The sequence below is a fragment of the Mandrillus leucophaeus genome, unplaced genomic scaffold (assembly GCF_000951045.1).
Source record: "Mandrillus leucophaeus isolate KB7577 unplaced genomic scaffold, Mleu.le_1.0 Scaffold841, whole genome shotgun sequence".
NCBI lineage: Eukaryota > Metazoa > Chordata > Mammalia > Primates > Cercopithecidae > Mandrillus > Mandrillus leucophaeus.
Window position 1 is genome coordinate 1,579,818 of NW_012109153.1, and position 9,754 is coordinate 1,589,571.

Consider the following 9,754-nt stretch of genomic DNA (forward strand, 5'->3'; position numbering starts at 1 on the left):
TCAAGGTAACTCCCTACAGAGTGAAAACTCAAGGAAACTGATTCCGCCTGCCTTTGCTCTCCCAATCCACTTACTGTGTCGACCACTAGCCTAACCGTAATCCACAGAAACAGTAAGAGTGAGACATTTTCAATACTGATGTGTGACTTGAGCCACCATAAGTGAGTGCTGCCTAAAGAAAAGGCCTTATTAACCCTGGCACTGTTCTTAGAAGGCCTCAAAACTGGCCAAAGGGGGACATGTGGCTGGTTCCTGGGAGATGACCCTCTGTCCCAGCTGAGATAATGGTGGGCACTACAGCACCACATAGAAAGACTCTCTCCTGAAACTGTCAATATGCTTCCATCCCTGAGTTCAACCGTGGAGCTCCAGATACAAAGGGGAGATGCATTACATCTAAGAACTAAGGAAGTTCTTGAGAGTAATGATAACCTGTGTTTCTTAAACATCTTGGTCAACAGTTGGCCACTGATGTGAAGGGCTCACTTAATGCTGAGAGGCAAGAAGTCCTCTTTCCAAACTTGCCTTGTCCCTGCATCCAACAAAGGAGTCATACACCAATAGCTGCTGACTGAGGCACTCCAAGTTTCCACATGAACAAAGAATGGATGGCAACAGAATTCTGAAGCAATCACAGGATATAAATTTTCTGGAAGAGGTCAAAGTAGAGGAAGCAGAATTCCAAGAATACAATGCCCAAAAGGAAAAATTCAGTAATCAAGGCACATGTTTTGAGGGGTATGGGAATTTCATTCCTCATTAGGTCCAGGAGTAAAATATGTCGTTATTTTCAAAGGCTTTATGTAGGGGTGATGCTCCTGCACAGATAAACCATGTAACTAATTCCTCCTGTCCTAATTCCACACTAGTGAAATCCTTAACCACTAAACCCTTAGCCACTAGGAAAATAATGTGCTGCCCAAAGAATTCCACCCACATCTGCAAACCCCTTGGCAGTTACATATACAGAATATATTAATATTCGATGTTAAAGCAATTAACAAAATATAATGACAATAATTAATTGCAGGCTTCTGATGGGTAACATTGATAAGAACAGCATGAAACACAGAAATCAAAAATTGGCAACTTGGTAAGGTACAGTGGCTCAGATCTATAATTCCAGCACTTTGGAAGGCCAAGGTGGAAGAATTGCTTGAGCCCAGGAGTTCGAGACCAGCCAGGGAAACATAGTGAGACATCCATCTCTACAAAAAAATTTTTTAAAAATGAGCTGGGTGTGGTGATACACACCTATAGTCCCAACTACAAGGGAGACTGAAGTGGTAGGATCGCTTGAGCCCAGAAGATTAAGGCTGCAATGAGCTGTGACGATACCACTGCACTCCAGCCTGAGTGACAGAGCGAGAATCTGTCTCAAAAAAAAAGGAAAAAAAATGACAACTTTGTGAAACAGTACAGGTGAGAGAAGGGAAACATCAGAAAACCCTATAGATGACACTAAGATTCACAAATCTTAGGGATTTCAGAAAAAAAGTCAAGTTAAATGCTGTATAGAAAGGCCTAAGGGCTGTGCATGAGTTTCTTAAATGACTTTTACTCTATTAGGAGGTCCCATCTGTAGGTGATCTGGAATACCTCCAAGAAATGATAAATGGCTTTGGCCTAAAGCTAAAGAAGATAAGCTACGGCAAAATTAAATCAGATTGTAGGTAATTAATGTTTTCGTGGAAGAAAAAACAAAACATTGATTTCATATTTCTTTAGGCTTTGAAGTCTTAAAAAAAAAAAAAAAAAAAAAAAAAAACCCCAGTCAGTTCTATCAGCTCAAGGACATCAAGCTAGGAAAGACTAATGAAGCTTTACGCAGCCAAAGGGGCATCTGATTACATCTACACCACTGCCTACCACAAAAACAACATTTTGTTTAAAAAGAAAGTCTCCTTTCAGAAAATGTCAAGCAGAGTAGATGACGAAGCAAGTGAATGAGAGACTCTATCAAAATAAATCTCCTCCACTCAGATATCTATATCAATTATGAACCTAAATTTCCAAAATAATAACCATAACTATTGCTTGGGGAGTGGTTTAGAATAAACCGGTATCTTCACATTTAGAGTAGGCTTTTTATTCGTAATGATTTTGTAACTGTGCTGGTCTGCGAATGTGATGCAGACACAAGACCTGGCACTGATGTCATCTCGGCTACCATATTTTTCAGCTGAGAATCTACACCTGACTATAATCAATCTCCATTATAAAACATTTTTTACCATATTCTTTTCTGGAGCCATAAAGAAAAGAGTAAAGGATTTTCTGTCTTTAACAATCACAAAACTTGTCTTTCTTATTTGAGGCATCTCAAGTAATGTTACCAACTAGTAAAAATGCATCTGAATTATGAAATTGCACTATATCTTCATAAATACTGAAATATATAAATATATGCATGCATGCATACCAGGTATAAGCAGAGCACATTTAGCACAAGAAAAAGTATTTTATTTAAGGACGTGCTTTATAATCCATTGTATGATGAAAACAGAGTTTAGCTTGGTCTATGGGATCCTACAATATACTGCTCAGGCTAACTTCCTACAAGTGTGGTAGGCTGCTAGCAGTTCCTTCTGCTGTCTAGGTTCTCCCTAAGCCCATGGGCTGGAGGTGACTTTGAAAAGAGTCAAGTCATACTAATCTCATGTGCGCTCCTGGGTCATCTGAAACCCACATGATATTTCAACACAGAAGAAGGAGTTGCTGGTGGGAACAGGGAATGAGTGAGGTCGTGGTGCAGAGAAAAAGAAAAAAATAGATTTAACTAGAAAGTATTCTGCTTGGGAAGATTTTAATTGTATCTGACTTGAAATTTGAGGAGTTTTTTTTTTTTAATCCTGGTGAGCTTTTGACCTTTCCATAAAATTTACATAATTCAGCATGAAGGGAAACTTCTAGTTGTCAAGAAAGATGTGGGCTCTAGAAATTGACCTTACAGAAAGGCTAAGAGGTCTGTACCCGCCAGGTACTTGATGCTGCCACTATTAATTCTATAGAGAACATAAGGGGCAGCTCTGTGCTTTTTGCAGATGTGGACCCCTGAAGAGATCCTATGATAGACCCCAGAGAGCTGCCTGGGTAGGAGGAAACTGACTGACCCTTCCTCCTTTTCCTTGTGACCAGGCTGATGCTCCAGGAGCTGCATAAAAGTGGCTTGTCAGAGAGAAAAGACATCATTGAGTCCAAGCTATGCATCCCTCTGCCTGGGAGAGCCTACGTAAGCAGCATACTGCATCACTAAAAGCTCCATAGCATAACTAGGGTAGCTCCACTCCAAGGTCTGCACACCAGATTAAGACATTTTACATGGCTCAGGAAATTTAAATGAATCTCACCATCATTTTGAGGAAGGTAAAGGAGTGGGGAAAGGAGAGGCAAAGGGAAGGAATTAATAAGTACTGAGATTTTATTATACACCAACATTGTACTAGATGTTTCTATGCATATCTTATTTAATCTTAAAACAACTCCATAATCTAGGTAACAGAATTCCCATTTTACAGATGAGGAAAATGAGAGCTAGAGGGGATATGTAACTGCACTGTGAGTCACAGAACCAAGAAGTATCAGATTTAGTATTCAAATCCAGGCTCCAAGGCTCAGGTTCTTCTGGTTGTGCCATGCTACCTTGCACTTTCAATTGTAGAACTAAAAATCATAAATAATAAGGTTTCTAAGTAATGATTTTAAATGAGGTATCAGAATTTGTGTCATAAAAAATTGCAAAATGCCTCCTCCACTGCTCTATTGTCTGTGCCATTAGCATCAAATATGTTCTCACTGAAGCAATCAGCTAGATGGGACTTCTTTTTCCATCAATATCTTGTATAACAAACTGGTTGTATCATCTGGGTGGGGAAGGGAGGGGGTAGCCCTGCTTCTAAGTAACTGGAACTGGCTCATCTGGCATGGAAAGCAGAATACATTATGCCTCAAATAAACATGTAGGAAAATGTTGTCAAGAGTCCATGAAAACTGCCAAAGACATTTCTTCTTCACTTAAAAATTATCTTATCAGGTTGGTGACTTCAACCTTGCAAGGGAAGAAGCTATTTTAGACAAATTTATAGCTTTCAATGCTTTTTGCCATATGTGGAACTAATCTGACTCCAAGTCAAGTCTGCAAAACTTTTTTTCTACATAGTTCGTTAAAAAATCTCACCAAAACTTATAGTGCCATATGTCAAAATCAAGTTAAATTAAATACATTAATGCATTGCAATGTGCATATGAAATAGGGAAAGAACAAAAGAAATATGAAGAAAGTTGAGCACTTCACATTGCTCAGCTCCTCTTAGGTAAAGATCTTGACAAGAAGGGCCTGGGAATGAAGGTTCTGATTAGAAACGCCAGGAAAAAGGTGAACAAAATGAATTCCATTTACTAATTCCCAACAAGACAGAAAGTAAAATGTTCTAGGATAGTCTTAAGTTCTACTCTACAAATTGGAAAACAATTCTGAAATAATAAGCAGTCATATAAGCAGAGAAGAGAAGTAAGACACTGCCTGACACAGAGACATAGCCACATCTATCTGTGCTGTCACCAAAAAGCCCCTTGTTTATTAAGAAAGATGGGCTCCTTACAGTATCATTTTTTCATAATATTTTCCATTACTTGCCAAATGTATCTGTGAAGAGCAAATCATCATATTGGCTTATATTCTACTTGATAGGAATAAAAATCCCTCCAACTTTAAAGTGAATTTCTATCATGACAAATATCCCCAGTGCTAGACTCTAGCTATGTCGCCTTCGATTTTATTTCATCCTGTTACCTTGTGCTGAACATTCTAACAGGTAGCTCTCCCACCCAGTCACCAAAGATCTAGTACTTAAATGCAAGTCTCGCTCCCACTTGCTTGTCACATTTCTTTCATATCTATACTGATGTAATAAAAACATTGACCCAACCAGGATCAAGATTATAGTACATTTATCTGTCACCAAAGCCTTCTGTCTGCATTTGAGTATAGCTTTTCAAATGGTTAACATACACCCCACATTTTTCCTTTACTTGTCCCAAACATACAAGACTTCATCAAAAGTATATGCAACCTTAAAATCTGTATCTGTAAGAGCTTCCTTAGCCTCCAAGTCTATGACTCTTCTAGAAAAAAATAAGATTACATCTTTTATCATCTAATTTGCCAGAATCTTTTCCCATTATTGAAAATCCATATATTTATCCACTCCAAATGAATTTATATAAAATATGTGTATGCTTTTTCTATAGAAAAGTGATATCATGAGAAGAAATTATGTACCAGCCACCGAACATTAAAAAAAAGACACGTCATCACGGTTTATGGGTATTTATCACGTGCCAGTCTCTGTATAGAGAATATAATATTGGTTTGTCCCTTGCCTTTATGTTCAGTCTTTTAGAAGAATCAGTACTACATTCTCCAGATTCTCCTCTATGGCTACAACTCTTCTCCTAGTCTCCCTCCCGAATTTGTCTTCCTCCATCCCCTCCCACCCATCCGCAGTTGCATCTTCTGCTGCACTCCGTCTTCGAGACCATAGTTCTTCCAAAGCTTTCATCACCCGCTCAGCTACAATAAGTTCATCAATATCAGGTATCACTAGCATCATCCTCTTAACCCACATTTCCAACAGACTGTCTGTTGGAGACTCCCATCTTTCAACAGCTATAAGGATTTTCATTTAATATAATCACACCCAGCCGTCAAGTTCCATCACTAATTCCCCTGCTACATAGGGACTGACCTGATCTCCACAATTAGAACACTTAAAAATTTTTCCCTGTGTCTGAGCTTCTACGGAATCTTATATTTCCATTGTAACATTTAACACATAACTCCCTCAAAATCACAATTATGTACATGTCTATAACCTGCATTAGATAACAGTTGAGAAGAAGGAATGTGAAGAGAGAAGAGCAGCTGAGGTTGCAAGATTTCTTTCATTGGTCCAATTGGACTTCGCAGTGTTAGATTCTCCATCCGTAAAATGGAAATAAGATGCCCAGTTTATAGAGTCACTGTGAAGCCAATATGGAAGTAGCTTGCTCACAGAAGAGCTCGAAAAGTGGACGCTGCCAGGAGCAGTGTGTTTGCTCTGAATCCTTGAGGGCAGAGACGGTATCTCCACAGCACTCAGCCAGGACTTTGTTAGAACATTACTAACACACACCTGCATAGCTCCTTACTAGGGGTGCAACATATTTCCACGAAAGGAAAACTGAAATGGCTTTATTTACTGTTAAGGCATCTTTCCAGAGGGGGATTTTAGAAGTCACTGTTCAAATCTTTTGGCTTTTCCTTTTAACTACACCCTCTCTGGATCCACCAAAGAGACAATGTAAATAAAATGACACTCCTTTCTGACTACTTACCTACTTCAGTGAAGTCCACTAGTATCTCTGTAGCTCTAGGAGAAACGGGAGAAAATGGCAGCTTCTTAAAATGTATTTACCTCACTACAAGATAGTTATTTAAGGAGTAAACATTTTATATACCAGCGTGCTGGGATTTAATGTCTCTGAGTTCCCACTTATGTTTTTGCTCCTTTGGCATCTTGCAGTATTCAGTGGTGGGTTTTAACTAATTACGTAACACTTTAATCAGACGTTTTCATTAAAGGCTCAGGATGCTCCATTTGCTGACCAATCCTACGTCTTCCTATAACAAGCACTCAACTTTTTTTACGGCAAGAAAAAAAACATTAAGCCAGGAACATAAGTTCTAAACTATAAATGCTTTTGTTTCACCAGATGCAAAAATTCCTATTTTGGAGCACTTCATGCTCTTTTATTTTCTGAGATATAAGAGAGAGATCTAGGAAACCTCAAAAAATTTTTGAACCAGTTTATTGAAGAACAAAGGTAGAGCATTTATTAGACTTTAATATTGAAATAAAAAACTGATCATTCGCAGTGACAGATGTATTTGTTCACATCAGTATTTTGTTAGAGAATAAAAACTTAAAATTGAGTGAGACCTCAGTAGTTATGGGTTGCTAACTAGCAGGCCACAGGCCAGATACGACCCAGATACATTTTTTAATGTGGTCCTTACAGTTTTTAAAATTAAGGATACCTCATATAAAAAAATCTAGACGTTTCTGTTTTCCTTAAAAACCTGTCATGTTTTAGAGCCTGGACAATAACAATCAGCTACAGTGGAGTGGGAGCTGCCTCCTTTACAGTGGTTTGCAAGTTCCAGAGGCCACAGTTCACGCTCCACTCCCTACCCTCACTCCCACGTGTCTTCTCTAGGCCTGCCCCACTCCTTTATATCACTTGCCAGATCCCTGCACACATCTGAAACGCACACACAACTTTTTTTAAGGGCAAGGAGACTGGATCTAGAAAGGGCTTCCCTATTCACTAGCTGTGACCTTCAGCAAGGTTTGAGTCTTGGGTTCCTCAGCTTTAAATGGAAGGTAATTTATTGGCCTCAAAGGGTTGTTGTGAGGATTAAAAAAAGAAGTATATGAGAAGTGCTTTTTACACTGTAATGTAAAATGTTTGTCGTCATCATTCACCTCCCAATGCTCTGTGAGTTGCATAAATCCCCTCTATCTACCTCAGTCATTATTTGGCTTACTTGCTCCTCACATTATTTATTACACTTTCTATGACAGAGTTTAAAATCTAAATTAGAAGAATTTGACTTATTTTCTTGTGTCATTTAACAAGAAGTAGAAAAGATGAACAAAGATCCAAGGAAAACAAAATGAATTCTTGAATACCAGTGGATCTTTACTGGGCCATTTGTTTGTGAGGGAGGCATGAAATTCGTGCAAAATGTAATTACTGGATTGCTGATGCCTTCAAGTACTGTGTTACAAGTTCACCCAATAGACACCTGAGGCCTCAAAACAAAACAAAACTGGTAGCCCAGGTATTAGGGGCTTCTGTGAAAGAGAAGCACTGACCTCTTCCATGGGCCTATCAGTGTTCTAGTAGAGGACCCAGTCCCATCAGAAAAAAACACAAAACAAAAACAACTGCACTTTCATATAAGCTCTAGTAAGCCATGGCACATATTTTATATCTATCTCTGTACATGTATAGAGATAAGACAGATCTTAAAAAAAATCAATAAGAGATTTTAAAGAAAACAGAATCTTCTCAGAAATGAGCAGAGGTGCAGAAAACTGCGCTTCAATACTGATGCAGGGGATATAAAAATGCTAGCAAAGATGTATGTCATGAATGCTACCTTCTTACGTTACAAATTCACAAACATGTATTCCTGTTCTGCTTAATTCACAACAGAAGCTCATCCTTGTGTGGGGAACCACAATTAAAACATCTGCTTTTAACTTAAAATAATCACGACTAAGTGAATTGCAAAATAAAACTGGAAATAGAGGGGAAGAAGGGATCTAAACCGGAGTCAGCTTTCTTTATAGGATCACCAAAATGGGAGTAAATTATGATTCAAGACACAATCCGTTGAAAAATTCATCTGACGAATCCTTTTTAAAGCATACCATATAGTGCAATTACGGCTTTTCCTGAAGTTGAATGAAACCTCCACCTGAATACAGATTAACGAATGCCAAATTACCACAAGGTCCTCAGTATATATTTTATTTTAAATATCAAAATAAATAACAGCATCATTTAAGAAACCAGTTCTTTCAATAGATGTCCCAGGGCTGATGTTTAAGCAAGTCTCCTTGGCAACCAAGGAGCACAGTACATATTGGGCTGGGGGGGGGCGGGGGAAGGGAAGAAGTGGGGAGCGACTCCAGGGCTGGCAGCATAAGTAATCTGAGTAGTGGCTGCTCCCGTTAGACGACACGGGCAGAGGCTGCATGGGCTGCAAGCCCCTGAAATGTCAACTCCGGGTCTGCCCCCACTGGCGCACCAGCAGCCTCCCACCCTCTTCCTCGGGTCTGCAGAACAGGTTACAAGGAGAGAGACTGGCTTACCCGATGGGGTGAGCGGTCTGCTGGGTTAGGTGCCCGAGACGGCAGCGCAGGCACCGGCCTCTCCTTGATGCACAATGGCTCTGCTTCGCCCCACGATGCTGAGGTTAAGAGAACCCGCAGTAGCTTCGCTCTGCTGGTTCGGGGATGCAGTAGTGAAGACGAGCGTTCTACAGTGTTTGTGTGTGCAAAAGTGTGTGTGTGTGTGCCTGCGTGCATATGTGTGCGCGCGAGTGCCTGCGCGCTCCCGGACTGTCGCGCGGGGAAACTGCTCCCTAGTAAATAAAAAGCCCTAGCCAGCACTGCAGGTGGCACGTCCCGCTAGCTCCGCCCCAGGCGGTCGCGTCAGACTGGAGACGCACCTTGGCACCCCCGGGGCGGGTTCAGACGCCACAGGGCTCCGCCTCCTCCCGCCTTCAGCGAGCCCGCGCGCTCGCTTCCCCTCCCCCTTCCCTGCGATCCCGCGCATATCCCTTCCCTGCCCGGCGCTCAACGCCGCCGCCAGCCGCCAGCAAGCTCGCTCCCCCGCCGCCCCCCGCCCCCGCCGTCGGCGAGCAGCTAGCGCGCTCTCGCTGGTCCCGGAAGTCCCCTCCTCCACGCCGCCTTCCTCCTCGCTCTCCAGCACCTGCGCCGCCGGCCCGTGGGTCACATGCGCAGTCTGTAGCCACCACTGAGGCGACTGAGACCCGGAACCCAGCCTGCTTGCCCCCAGACTGTCTTCCCAGGGCTGGCGGGCAACTTGAGCGAACAGATGCCGTGGCCCTAAGTCGGTGGGCCAGGGAGTCCTTCCTCTGCTAACTTGTGAAGTTCAAGTTGCCTCTAGTCCTAGCGGC

General features: G+C 41.4%; 1 protein-coding gene across 4 annotated transcripts in view; it reads right to left on the reverse strand.

Moving 5' to 3' along the window:
• The window catches only part of KLHL32 (kelch-like family member 32), a 226,282-nt gene extending 216,860 nt beyond the window's left edge, over positions 1-9,422 (reverse strand). For 3 of the 4 annotated variants that reach the window (XM_011968388.1, XM_011968387.1, XM_011968385.1), the window contains exon 1: positions 8,925-9,422. The gene's annotated coding sequence lies outside the window, so the exon portion shown is untranslated. Of the gene's footprint in view, positions 1-8,480; positions 8,528-8,924 lie in introns of all 4 variants that reach the window. The other variant, XM_011968386.1, reaches the window with a different exon arrangement.
• Positions 9,423-9,754: the final 332 nt, after the last annotated feature.